The following is a 13,799-nucleotide window of genomic DNA, read 5'->3' on the forward strand; positions in this document are numbered from 1 at the left end:
ATGACACCATAATCCATTTAACAACCCAACAGCCCATAGTGATTAGAGATGGGCTAGTGTGTCAATTTTACCCATAATTCTGTTCTAGTCCATTAATTTACATTTTTAAAAAATATATTAAACAAAAACCCAAACGCACCATGCATATTTTGATATGTTTAAACTGTCAAGAGCCACGTCATAACATTCAGAGATGTGTAAAATCTGGCAGTCAGCTAAGTTTTGATCCACAAATTAGTTTTGAATGTGCAGATTAGGAATTTGTAAATACTGAATACCTCAAGCACATACCCCCTCAAGTGTACTGGAAAAAAATTGGGACATCCTGTTTTGTCCCATGAAAGCATGGCATCCCATTTGGGTGCCATGATATTGTGTTATTTCGCATCAAGATCTCATTCTGAAAAAGCGCTTGGGAGGGCGGGCGCTACAATCTCTGGACATTGTATTGGAGCCTTAATTTTCATTTGATTTAGACCTATTTAAGCTTGCCTTTGCCTTTGTTTTATTATTTGCTGTGTCTTATTTCTTATAATACTTCTTCCTTCTAATCCATTTTAGGCAGCCTAAAGATACACACACATACACACACACACACACACACGAACGATATGTATCTTTGTTTGTAAATCAGTATATATAGTACCTGAAACAGGCTGTATTTGCCAAGTGGACTGAGAGGCAAAAGCATTATAATGTATAGTCCTGTACATTAAAGCTGAGTTATTCCTGCATTATTTTACTCTGGAAATGCTAATATAGATGCCTGCTGTTTAACATATAAGCAAGAGGCTTACAAACTATCCTTAAGGGCTTGTATTATCTTAGATCTGAGCTATTTGGCAGCTCAGCTCAGTTTTATTCTAACTAGCTGGCAAAGATATCCTAAGCAACTCTGCTCTGGTGTGAAGCAGCACTCCCCAGCCTGGTGCCCTCCAGGTGTTTTGGACTACAACTCCCATAAACTCTGACCATAGGCATGCTGGCTGAGACTGATGGAAGCTGAAGTCCAGCCACTGAAACTGGCTCTGGGGTGGACTTGGGACAGGTAAAAAAAAAAAAGGTAAAGGACCCCTGGACAGTTAAAATCAAAGACGACTCTGGGGTTGCGACACTCATCTCGCTTTCAGGCCGAGGGAGCCGGCGTTTGTGGTTCGAGGACCCGACCCCCGCAATGTGGAATGAATACACAAGGACACGTGATATAAGGTTAATGGGCAAGAAAAGGCCACAACTTTATTGATTACAGCAGTGATAAGGTATTGGCTTAGGCATTGGATGTCTAAAACAAGGGGGTTTATTCACCAGTAGGTGGAGCCTGTTAATGCTAATCCAACTATAGGCTCTCCCCTGATGTCACCGAGGGTCGTGCCATGGCCTCCCGCCAAGCAGGCATCGGACAGAGTACACGACCGCCGGATTCCTTTAACGGAATACCCCAAAATTGAAGGCATAGGCGATGGCCACACCTAGCTCTTCGACACACCACAACACATTATTCCAATGCCTAACCTACCCACCAATACCACGAAAGTTGTGACGATTGCTACGAGGTAGGCGAAAAAACCAAAAAGCCTAATGCCAAATGGAAAAATTCCTACCAGGCCCCCTGGACAACCAGGGCGACCAACCTAAGGTCCATAGCAAGGCCAAGGAACTAAGATCCTGAGCTTGAAGGGAGTGGAGGGTGGGTGACTCGCGACGAGACGACGGAGAGGAGAATGAGGCCGAGGAGGGGCTGGCGCCGCAGCACATAGGCTGCTGAACACGCCCCCTCGGAGGCACCTGGTTGGGTGCCTGCCGATGGGCGTGGGCGCCAGCCAGGTGAGTGGGGGAGGCAGGGGGCTACCGCCCCCTGCTAGGGGTGGAGCTCGGGCTTCTGCCCACAACCACTCCCCTCTCTTCCAGGGAGGAGAGTCTTTGTCCACAGACAGCTTTCGGGTCATGTGGCTAGCATGACTAAACTGCTTCTGGCACAACAGAACACCGTGATGGAAACCAGAGCGCATGGAAATGCCATTTACCTTCCCGCCGCAGCAGTACCTATTTATCTACTTGCACTAGCGTGCTTTCAAACTGCTAGGTTGGCAGGAGCTGGGACAGAGCAATGGGAGCTCACCCTGTCGCGGAGATTCAAACTGCCAACCTTCTGATCGGCAAGCCCAAGAGGCTCAGTGGTTTAGACCATAGCGCCACCCACATCCTCTTGGACTTGGGATAAAATTCCAGAGAGGGGAGATTGTTCCATCCAGCAACCAGGAATTATTGCGCAGGCAGAATGACTGGAAGAGTACAACACTGAATTTCACCCTGTGAGTCGGTTAATTTACCCAACTGTGTTCACCCTGGTGCAGGTGACTGTCCAAACCAGGAGATCATGTTTTAAAAGTGGAGGATATAAAACCAGTCTGAAAATCAGGGTGCCCTGTTTCTTGCTCTGAGCTGACAGGTCTGCTTCAGTGAAGGTTGTGTCATCTGAAAAAAATATGAAAAGTTGTACATGAAGATTTGGCTACATGGCCAGTGTGAAAACAGGTAAAGGTCCAAAATAATTACCATAACACCACAATTTAGAGAGGTAAAGTAGTTACGTACCTTTTCAGAGCTATGGAAACCTAGTGAGAGGCTGCAGGATAATGGATCTGTTCCAAAGACTTGGTGTTCTTCAACAGAAATTGTGATTAATTTTTGCCAGTAGATTCTCCCTCAAAACACTGAACTGTATGTCAGCTGTTGCCTTCTTGTTAATCAGATAACAGTACTTTTACTTCTTTGGATAGTTTTAGCTAATGGAGAAATGGAATGGGAGGGCAATTACAGTTCATCAACGTTGATTTTCGTGAGTGTGTGTGCCTTAACATTGGCTAAACTGCTACACTTAGGGCTGACAAGGTCACTAAAAAATTCCAAGTGCACACTTCACGAACACCATGCCATCCCACACTCCTGGACCGCATTCCAATGGCAATTGCAGGGTTATCAATCTAGCAGGAGTCAGGGTGCTTAAAGTCACGTATGTTAGCTGTCAATGGTATTATATGGTTCGCTGGTTTTGTGAATGTGACTGACATTATTTCTGTTGCTTTGGCAGCTGTAAAAGGGAGTTTCTTTTCGAAGCAATGAAGTGCATGGACTCAGAAATGGATTGCCACCATGGATGTATAATCAAGGATATAATGGAGCGAACTGAAAAGGGGGCAGTGTGGAAAAGCAGTCGTTTATCAGGGAGGCAGAGTCATTATTTGGTCTGGATGCTGATACTCGAAACACGGGAACAAATTTTCAGGTCTCTAATGCGAACACCTTGGGCTTTTGTCTACTGCTGATTTGAAAATAGCTACGTGCCTCGTCAGCTGTGGGAAGTTTGAGAGCCAAGATAGGTAGGAAGGACAATGTCTGTAAAACAGAAGAGCACCCCCATTGTTCTAGCCGGACACTGAGGTCCAGCGCCGAGGGCCTTCTGGCGGATCCCTCACTGTGAGAAGCCAAATTACAGGGAACCAGGCAGAGGGCCTTCTAGGTAGTGGCACCCGCCCTGTGGAATGCCCTCCTACCAGATGTCAAAGAGAACAACAACTACCTGGCTTTCAGAAGGCATCTGAAGGCAGCCCTGTTTAGGGAAGCTTTTGATGTTTGATGCATTACTGTATTTTAATATTTTGTTGGAAGCCACCCAGAGTGGCTGGGGAAGCCCAGCCAGATAGGCGGGGTATAAATAATAAATTATTATTATTATTATTATTATTATTATTATTATTCAGACTTTATATGTATCAGGCATACACAAACTCAGCCCTCCAGATGTTTTTGACCTACAACGCCCATGATCTAACAAGACCAGTGGTCATGGATGATGGGAATTGTAGCCCCAAAACATCTGGAGGGCTGAGTGTGCCTATGCCTGATATATATAAAATCTCCCCAGTTCAAATCCATAGGAATGTAAACAGCTGGGCTGTAGCTCCGTAGAAGAAGAAGAAGAAGAAGAAGAAGAAGAAGAAGAAGAAGAAGAAGAAGAAGGAGAATAGCAGTTTGGATTTGATATCACACTTTATCACTACCCGAAGGAGTCTCAAAGTGGCTAACATTCTCCTTTCCCTTCCTCCCCCACAACAAACACTCTGTGAGGTGAGTGAGGCTGAGAGACTTCAGAGAAGTGTGACTAGCCCAAGGTCACCCAGCAGCTGCATGTGGAGGAGCAGGGAAGCGAACCCGGTTCACCAGATTACGAGTCCACCGCTCTTAACCACTACACCACACTGGCTCTCACACTCACACTAGAGCATTTTCTGTTGCACACACAATGTACCAGGTTCAATTCCCAGCATTTCCAGGTAGGACTTGGGTAAACTCCTACCTGAAACCTTGGACAGCTGCTGCCTATCAGTGTAGACAGCACTGAACTGATGCACCAATGACCTGATGTGGTATAAAGTGGGTTGACTGAGTTGAATGCATACCCCAACAGCACTGGAAGAGGGGAAATAACAAAGCTTTGTTCTATGACAAGATGTGAGTTACTGTGCAGTGTTTTTGGTTCTTCCCCATTCATTAATTTAGTGGGGAGAAAATCAATGTTTTCATTCTTATGGCTTTGGGGGTCAGCTTTACCTCTATTCATTGGAAAGACTGAGAAAATTGAAAACCGTGCACATATGGTGCTAGAGGTCAAAGGGATCCTGCCAAATGCTGTTTAAATTTATTAGTTACTCATCCTGTCTGCAAATGCTCATTATGTCTACAAATGCTTAATCTGGTCTGCTCATTTAGTGGGAGAAGGAGGCAGAGAGGTTTAAAAAACAACAGTAGTTTGTCTGTTTTTACAATAGACAAAACATTTGCTTTTCTTAATATAGCTACAAGTAGTATGAGTGCTCATACCTGAATTTAAAAAAACCCCACTTTGTTTTACAAGGAAAACTGTTTCCTTTTTCATCATCATTCAGCACAAAACAAATTCAGTTTCTTCCAATTGCACCTGCAATTTTTTTTCCAAACCACTTGAGAGTCTTTAGATGACCATTTTTCTCTGTGCACGAAAAAGTATTTGCAAAATTTGGTGATGTGGGCGACCCTCAACATTTCCAAGGCACAATGTCACTGGCTTGCTTTAAGTGGACCAAGCAAGCCTTCCGATTGGATGATTGCCTCAATGCTACCAATGGGAGAAGTAAGCTTGCCTTTCTGTGGGACCTGTGGAAGATGCTTGCAAACATGCTTCAGGCCGCGCAAGAATGTTACAGTTGGCCACAAATCCTATGCCAGAAACCTTGGCTGAGAAACTAACAACAGGTTCAACAGATAACTTCCTTATAAGTGTATAAGGATGGGGGATAAATTCCATTCAGTTCACACTTGAAGGCAAACCTACCTCTTCTCCACACCTCCTGAAACAATGTGAGAAGCAAAACATAGCCATCCTTCAAAATTCACAGCTCTCTGAATTTTGTGATGCAATTGTGCGATGCCCAATTATGGTTCATTTCTTTTTTGCAAATAAAGACTCTCTCTCACACACACACACTTTCCAGTGGCAGGAAGGAAGACTTATGCCTCCATTCTTTCTCCAGAACTTGTTTTCTACAAGACTACTTAATATCCTAGCTCAGAATGAAACCCGGGGTAGATAGTGGAGGAAAAATGATGGCCATATCTGGCAAGCTGGTTGTTTGTTTTACTGGCTTTAGAAGATCTGTCTTCCTCACAGCTTGAGAACTCTACCATAAATATCAGCCCCAATAGGGATCATTTAATGATGACTTAATGATCCTGAATGAAGAGGAGACTGGGTGAAAAGCAATTACTGAGACTGATGTAGAGAGCTGCCTTACCAAGCAAGAGAGAGGTCATTGGTCCATATAGCTCCTCTCCAACCTTCAGCAGACACCCAACGTTGCAAGCAGAAGCCTTTTTGAGGTCTGCTGCTGGAAGGGTCTGTCTTACTGTGATGAATGCCAATGTTCCAAAGCTCTGTCTCTTTAAGTAAATTATGTCAACAACAACAAAGCCATCTACTTCCAACACAGATAAAACATGTAGGCACTCTGCTTTGCTTGAATACACAGAACTATATTTTCCCCCTTGTTCATCTAGGCTGACATGAAGCAACAGGAGATCTCCCAGAATTTAGACCTCCCTTTTCCTGGTCTCCAAGAATTGTGCTAAGGACCCCATCTCCAAGGGATCGAGCCTACTTGCCAACATTGCACCCCTCCATGGCCTCTTTTGATTAGATAGTCCCCCCATTTGCCCTCAGCCTCCTAATGCACACAACATAGAACTGTAGAGTTGGAAGGGACTACAAGGGTCATCTTGTCCAACCTTTCCCGCCCCGACCTGGCCACAGTGATCCATGCGACGGTCACCTCCAGGCTTGACTACTGTAATTTGCTCTACATGGGGCTGCCCTTGAAGCTGTCCCAGAAACTCCAGCGGGTGCAGAATGCAACAGCGAGGCTCCTCATGGGGTCCCTGCCATGGGAGCATATTCACCCAGTGCTTTTCCAGCTGCACTGGCTCCCGGTGGAGTACAAGGTCAGATTTAGTTGCTGGTTTTGACCTTCAAAGCCCTTCACGGCCTAGGACCCTTGTACCTACGGGACTGCCTCTCCCGGTATGCCCCATGGAGGACCTTAAGGTCCATAAATAGCAACACTCTAGAGGTCCCGGGCCCTAAGTAAGTCAGATTAGCCTCAACCAGAGCCAGGGCCTTTTCAACACTGGTGGAACGCTCTGCCTCATGAGACCAGGGCCCTGCGGGATCTGACTTCTTTCCGCAGGGCCTGTAAGACAGAGTTGTTCCACCTGGCCTTTGGCTTGGAATCGACTTGATTCCCTCCCCCTCTTTCTTTTTTTTCCTTTCTCCTTCTGTGACAGAACTCCTCTTTGGGGACTTCCCTGGCTTTTTTCTGGCCCACGTAGGACCAGTCTGGATAGTTAGCCTTGGTGAAGACTTGACATTTTCATCCCCCCAAAAATTTTTGATTTGAGTTTCTGCTGAAATTGAGGCTGCATTTTAATGTTGTATTTTAATCTAGTTTTTTAAGTTGTATTTCAATCAATTTTTTTTATACCTGGTGTTAGCCACCCTGAGCCCGGTCTTGGCTGGGGAGGGCAGGGTATAAATAAAATATTATTATTATTATTATTATTATTATTATTATTATTATTATTATTACATGAATCCTTTGCCCAACATGGGGCTTGAACCCATGACCCCAAGATGAAGAGCTGCATACTCTACCAACTGAGCTATCCATGTATAAAATGTGGTTTGTGTATGCCAGGGGTTGTCAACTGGTCCCTACCACCCACTAGTGGGTTTTTCAGGATTCTAGGTGGGCGGTAGGGGGTTCTACGGCATAAGCTGAATCCTCCTTCCACTGAGCACTGGTGGGCGGTAAGGAAATTTTACCATCAAGAAAGATTCATTAGTGGGCGGTAGGTATAAAAAGGTTGACTACCCCTGGTGTATGCCTTTGTCCCTCTCTGCCCTGAAGATTTTATTATTTATACCCTGCCCAACTGACTAGGACATTCTGGGATCAAATTAGAAACCGGAACAGCTTGTATAAATCCAGAACTGTCCCTGGAAAATAGAGACACTTGGAGAGTCTGCAACCACTGTTAGGAAAAGTGAGGCAACCTGTTTCAGGGGAAAGATTTTAGGGCACCCAGATAGGGCAGTAAATTGCCAGTGGTCCAGTTTGTTATATTTTTACCACCACCACTCCCCTATTACTGTACATTTCAATTTTCTGCACCAAATATATTGTGCCTTTCACCGGCTGCCTTAATCTAGAGATGGCAGTGATAGAACACGAGATCTTGTGCTCTGTATTTGTTAATGTCAGATTGGAGAGGGGAGGAGTCCCATTCTCAAGCCCTGTAAGATGAGGCAAAAGCTTTTTCAAGAGTCCGTGATAGACAATGTGCAAAAGGCAAGCAGGCCGTGCTTAATAGTATGCAGAGGGGTCGACAACCTTTGCAAATCAATGGAGAAGGGAGCGTGCATAATTTGGTTCCCGCGCAAATATTTTACCTTTCCGTCGTGCCGGCGAAAAGGGTTTGCTGCAGAGCTTGCATCTGAGACTTGCTTCACACAAAGAGGGGGGTTGTTATGGCAGCAAAAAGCAGCGATGCCAATCCCGCCACACATCTTACGCTAATTAATGTACTACTGTGCGTGTGAAGTAGCTCTCAGCAAACTAATTCTTTAAAATTCTTGAGAGTAATTGTGGGGGCACAAAAAAAAAATGGAAACAGGTGCTGGGCAGATCAAAGAGCATAGGAAGAGCTATCTAGCAGGTTTGCTAATGGAAAGATAATGGCTTTTATAAGGATGACAGGGAGGGGGGAATAAAGTGACAGACCTAAGGGTGAATTAAAAGAAGAGAAGAGTCCTTGTAAAATGAAGCTGTAACACAAATCCATTAGCTGTAAACACTGGATAATAATAATCCTGTAAATGGTACTCCACTTCCATTTTGTGCAACATTGTAGGTGAAAGGTGGCAGCCTGCCACAGAGAAAAAAGTTTTGCTTTATTTTATTTTATTTTTTGAGAATGGCACTGGGTAAGTCTACTGGGCACACTGGGGTGTTGTTGGAGGAGAAAGGTTGTTTAATGTGCAGCATGGCGTCTTGGGGTACCTGAAGTGAAGACTTCTCATGTGGTTTTGGAAATAGCTTCAAATAAATAGATTGTGACTTTCTCCCAATGTATGCTAGCCCAAAGGGCACTTCTTGCATCTTCTCCAGATGACCTATTTATTGAGCATTCATCCTGATTTGCTTGCACAAAGCTTATATGGAAGTTAGACGATGTCTGCTCAGCCATTACTGAACATTTGTTCTGATATGTTCATGGGGCAGGTATACAACAATGAGTATTCATCCAGCCTTATCCTGATTTGCTTGAGGGGTGCAAACGAGTCTTCCTGTTGGTCATTCGTTCACCCCATGCTTTTCAATGCATTTCCGTGTCGTTTTCCTAACCGCAAGAAGTGGCTTTGTAGAGTGAAAGAGCACTTTAATCCACTTTAAGTGCACTACCCTAGATTTACAGTATGTCCTTGAATCCCTCTCACAAAACAGAGACTACCTGGAAGCACTCTGAAAGAGATGACAGGTCCAGCAACCAATTGGGCTATGTCAGCCACCCTCAGCCGAACTGCAGACCTGATGTAGTGAAATGATCTGACAATGTCTCGGGGAAATGTGGGTTGGATGTATACATTGGGTGGGTTTCTCCCAAGAAGTCCTGTCAACAGAAGGCCTGCACAAAGACTTCTGCTTGCACAACAGAGTTTCCCTCCTCCTCCCCCTGTGTACCCCCAGAGCCCCCCGAAAATTGGATCAGAGGGTCAGGGGAACACTCAGACTAGTGTGTAAGGAGAGAGAAAAAAGGAATTGTTTCGTCTGGCAAGGTCCAATGCTTGTGTGGATAGAATGTTCATCATGGCACGACTTTGTATTCTACTGTACAAATTTGTAACAATTGGGAAAGCATTGCTTTCAATATATATTTATTGGATTTATTACCCGTTTTTCACTAGGGCAGGTTACAACAATATGATCATGCAATGGGAAAGAGGAGACTGAGAGGAGATATGGTAAAGGTAAAGGTACCCCTGACCGTTAGGTCCCGTCGTGGACGACTCTGGGGTTGAGGTACTCATCTCACTCTATAGGCCAAGGGAGCTGGCGTTTGTCCGCAGACAGCTTCTGGGTCATGTGGCCAGCATGACTAAGCCACTTCTGGTGAACCAGAGCAGCGCACGGAAACGCCATTTACCTTCCCGCTGGAGCGATACTTACCGTATTTTTCGCCCTATAGGACGCACTTTTCCCCCTCCAAAAATGAAGGGGAAATGTGTGTGCGTCCTATGGGGCAAATGCCGGCTTTTGCTGAAGCCTGGAGAGTGAAAGGGGTCGGTGCGCACCGACCCCTCTCGCTCTCCAGGCTTCAGGAAACTCTCCGCAAGCTGTGGGAGAGCTGCGTGACTTTGTGCAGCTCTCCCATGGCTTGCGGAGAGCTGCCTGCACCCCGAAGCCTGGGGCGTGTTGAGCTCAGCGCCCCCCAGGCTTCAGGCTTCGCGCAGCTCTCCCACAGCTTGCGGATAGCAGCCTGTTCTGGGGGCTGGGGTTGGGGGAAGCTCGGGCTTCCCCCGCCCCAGCCCCATGCCTGGGGGGGGGGGGAATAATTTTTTTTCTTTATTCCCCCCCCCAAAAAAAATAGGTGCGCCTTTTGGGCCAGTGCACCCTATGGGGCGAAAAATACGGTATTTATCTACTTGCACTTTGATGTTCTTTCGAACTGCTAGATGGGCAGGAGCAGGGACCGAGCAACAGGAGCACACCCTGTCGCGGGGATTTGAACCGCCAACCTTCTGATCATCTCACAGCTTAGAAAATGCATTGCCTTTCGGCAATGTCACACAGTTTACTCCCTACTGCTGTAATTTTTTCTTCACTGAAAGACTCATTCCCATATGCATATTTGTCCCTTGATCATGTCTCCATAAAGTGTTGGTTTTCACCTAAAGGAGTAATTAAACGCTTTGCAGGAACTCAAACACAGAATAGTTCCATTGAAAACATGGGAGTGGGGCTAACTTAGGTCCATTAATTTCAGTATCACTTAGTTGCGTACAAGCCAATGTTCTCAACAAGTGTGGTTAAATTTAGTTCCCAGATTTGGCTGAACTAATCAAGCATTGCATAAGAGAGTAACATATGCTTATTTGAACCATGGCCCTCACAGATTCTGATGCTCACCTTTACATCTCTCTCTGAAGGTGAGATGCACCTCTCCCCTCCTGCTAAAGTTAGAAGTGAAAGTGTGTGAGTCATCCACTCTTCTGATTTCTGCACTTTTTGCATGAAAGAGGCTGCATTCAGATGGCATTTATTCCATTCTCCCAACATTTCCTTACTTGATAATCTTATGTTGTCAGAGCTGCCTCCAGGTCCCAGCTCACAGAGGACCAACGCTAGGCTGTAGTTATGTACAAAAGTCTTTATTGAGATTCAGTCTCCATTTCAAAGCCGCAGCGTGCAGCTCTACGTCCCGAGCTTAGACCGGCGAAGTCCTGTCTGAGTCTCCTCCCCCTCCACACCAGTTTAAGACTCTCGCTTTGCTCCACCTCTTCCTAAATTCCTTTCTCCTCTGGGCCCTCCTGCCCGCTAGGGTCTCATCCTTCCTCGACTCCTCTGACGCTGACCCTGACGATTCTTGCCCCTCCTTCCGGCGGGCTTTAGGACCTGGTTCCCTATCCGGGCTACCTTCTGTGCCGCTCGCCTGTACCTTTGAACTTGGCGCGCGCGCCCAGCCTGCAACTTTCCTCTTAACCGTTAACTCGCTCTCCGATGGAGGCGTGGTCCACCCTGACTCATCTTCTCTCGCTGGTGGTGCATATGTGGGCTCTGACACCTGGGACTCCTCCCCCCCACTACGCTCTGGTGGGGAAGCTGGTCCTGATTTGCAACTGGTGCTCTGGGAGTCCCCGCTGGCCCCTTGCTTCTGGGGTGTCCCCCTTGGGTCGCCCCTTGCCCTGCCCATCGGCGCCCCCTTCTGTGAATCTTCCGATTCGCTGGAGAGGCTCATGGAATCTATCGGGCTGCTGTCATATTCTCCTACGCTGCCCTCGGATTGCTCCCCCTCGCTTTCCATCTCCTCTCCTCCCTGCGCTCCCGCTGAGTCCCTGACATATGTGATCTTTCATGTGATGTAAAAGCAGTTTCTGGAAATCTAATGGTATGTAGCAGAAGTTTAGTGCTCATTTCCACGTTGTTCCCAGAAACAAATCCATTTGTAACCCCGCTAATTCAGAAAATCACATGAGTTTTGCATTGTAATTTTCGTGCAGTTTTTAATGATTGTGCCGCTACTACTCACATGATGAAAATTGTGCTGGTATTCTGGCATACAGCTCTTTTACATCATTTGAGAGTTAACACAACATGGCAGTAGTAGACCAATCAAAAAGGCTACAGTTCCAAAATGCAACAGGGAAAACGAACATTAGAAATCAGGACAGAGCATTATAACCAATAAAACTGACGCAATAAACCCCACGTCTGAATGCAGCCAAAGGACTCAGAGAAGCTGTCTAATTAATTTGCAAAACTAATGTGATGATACATAAACATATTTTTTCTCTTTCTGTGTCTCTGACATGTTGCTTGAACAAGAACTAAGTAAAGATCAAAGGTTTGTATTATTCTGACATGTCAATCAACAAGTTGGGTCATTAAAAGATGTCATATGTGCAAGTCCTTTGATGGTGTCTACACACTTCATTTCATTTTCGTTCACTTCTCTGTTCTGTCCTCATGGAATTAAGACAAGTGTTTCCTGTACAAAGATCCTTCCTCCTTATGGAACTGCAGCCTCCAAGTTTAATGTGTCCCCCGTCTCTTTCTGGAAAATGCTGAATTTGCACATTTTCACCCTCCCCTGAATAAATATGATAAAATATGCCAGAATAAGGAAGCAAACACTGAGAGAAGATTGCAAGGCAGTAGCTACATCACAAGATATTCAGGATTTTAGTAGCTCCTAGGGTGCAAAATGAGCCAGAGTGCGAATCTGTCTAAGCAAAGAAGATTTGTGAGTGAAGGACATGACATCAAAGAATGGCATGAAATGTTGCTCAGCATCAACTGCAACAAAACATTTTACCTCTTTAATCTAATAAGCCAGTGGTTAGATAGGTTCTGCGGACCCCTTGTTTTTCAAAGTCAAGCTATGGACTCCCTACTTTTAAAAATTTTGATAGCTCTATGGTAGTGTTTGTTATGTGAATGGCACCACAGATTCCCTGGGTGTGTTATGCAGACCCCCTCAGATGAAAAGCACAGGCTCAGGGGTGGTTCATAGAGGGGGAGGCGATCCTTAAGGTATTGAAGTCCTGAGCCATGTAAGGCTTTATAGGTCAACACCATAACTTTGAATTGGGCCCAGGAATTAATCGGCAGCCAGTGTAGTTGTGCTACAATTGGTGTTACCTCTTTGACTGCTGTGAATAAGTTCCAAAACGTTTTCAGTTTTCATCAGCAATTCCAACGATACCACCCCATTCTGTCCTTGGTGGGGTTGTCCATGCGACTTTTCTCAGGATCCCGTAATTAAATCGGTGGCGGGGCCAGAATTGGTGTTAATTCATCAGCAAATTGAGGCACCATGATAGAATCAAAAGGAAGTGTACCGTTCACACAATGCAAAGTTTTCAGGACAGTATTCCTCGTCTCTCTCTCTCTTACTACTACTACTACTGTCAAGTCTGACTTGAAAATCAAAATGGGTGATCATTTGATGCAACCCTGTACAGACTTCATCTTACAGATTTTCTAAATGAAGGGTCAACCTCAAAGCGTTAGCACCAACCATCAGAAAGCATGGCAGGCAGCTTTCCTGGAGCCTGCAAACAGTCCAGCTGCAGCAACAGGAAAGCAAAGAAGCCAACCCAACAGATAAATCAAAAGCCAGCCAGCCAAGCCACCAGCAGCAGCAGGACACCAACAAGAATAGTCGAGGGCAGCCAAACATGGAGACATCACAACACTCTGCTGCAGGGGTCTCCATTATGTGGTTGTGGTAGCAGACACTGGTTGCTATCTGAAGCAAAGGAAATAAAACGTGGAAGACATGAAAAAATGTCATTCTCGCTCCAGGCATTTCCATTGACTAATTTATAGCAGGGGTTTCTTATGTGTCTGATCCTAACATGGTAAGTGGAGGGAGGGGCGCAATTGGTAGTCATGCTCAGAGTAGACCCACTGAAATCAATGCTACTT

General features: G+C 45.6%; 1 long non-coding RNA gene across 2 annotated transcripts in view; it reads left to right on the forward strand.

The window, feature by feature from the left end:
* Positions 1 to 13,799, forward strand: part of LOC307212751 — a 144,868-nt gene that overhangs the window by 100,576 nt on the left and 30,493 nt on the right. Inside the window, exon 3 of one of the 2 annotated variants that reach the window (XR_013837173.1) lies at positions 3,092 to 3,438. The exons of the other annotated variant lie outside the window; for it this stretch is intronic. This is a non-coding gene — a long non-coding RNA (uncharacterized lncRNA). Of the gene's footprint in view, positions 1 to 3,091; positions 3,439 to 13,799 lie in introns of those variants that run through there. 2 annotated transcript variants of the gene reach the window in all.

Source organism: Podarcis cretensis (genome assembly GCF_951804945.1).
Source record: "Podarcis cretensis genome assembly, chromosome: 3".
NCBI classification, from domain to species: domain Eukaryota; kingdom Metazoa; phylum Chordata; class Lepidosauria; order Squamata; family Lacertidae; genus Podarcis; species Podarcis cretensis.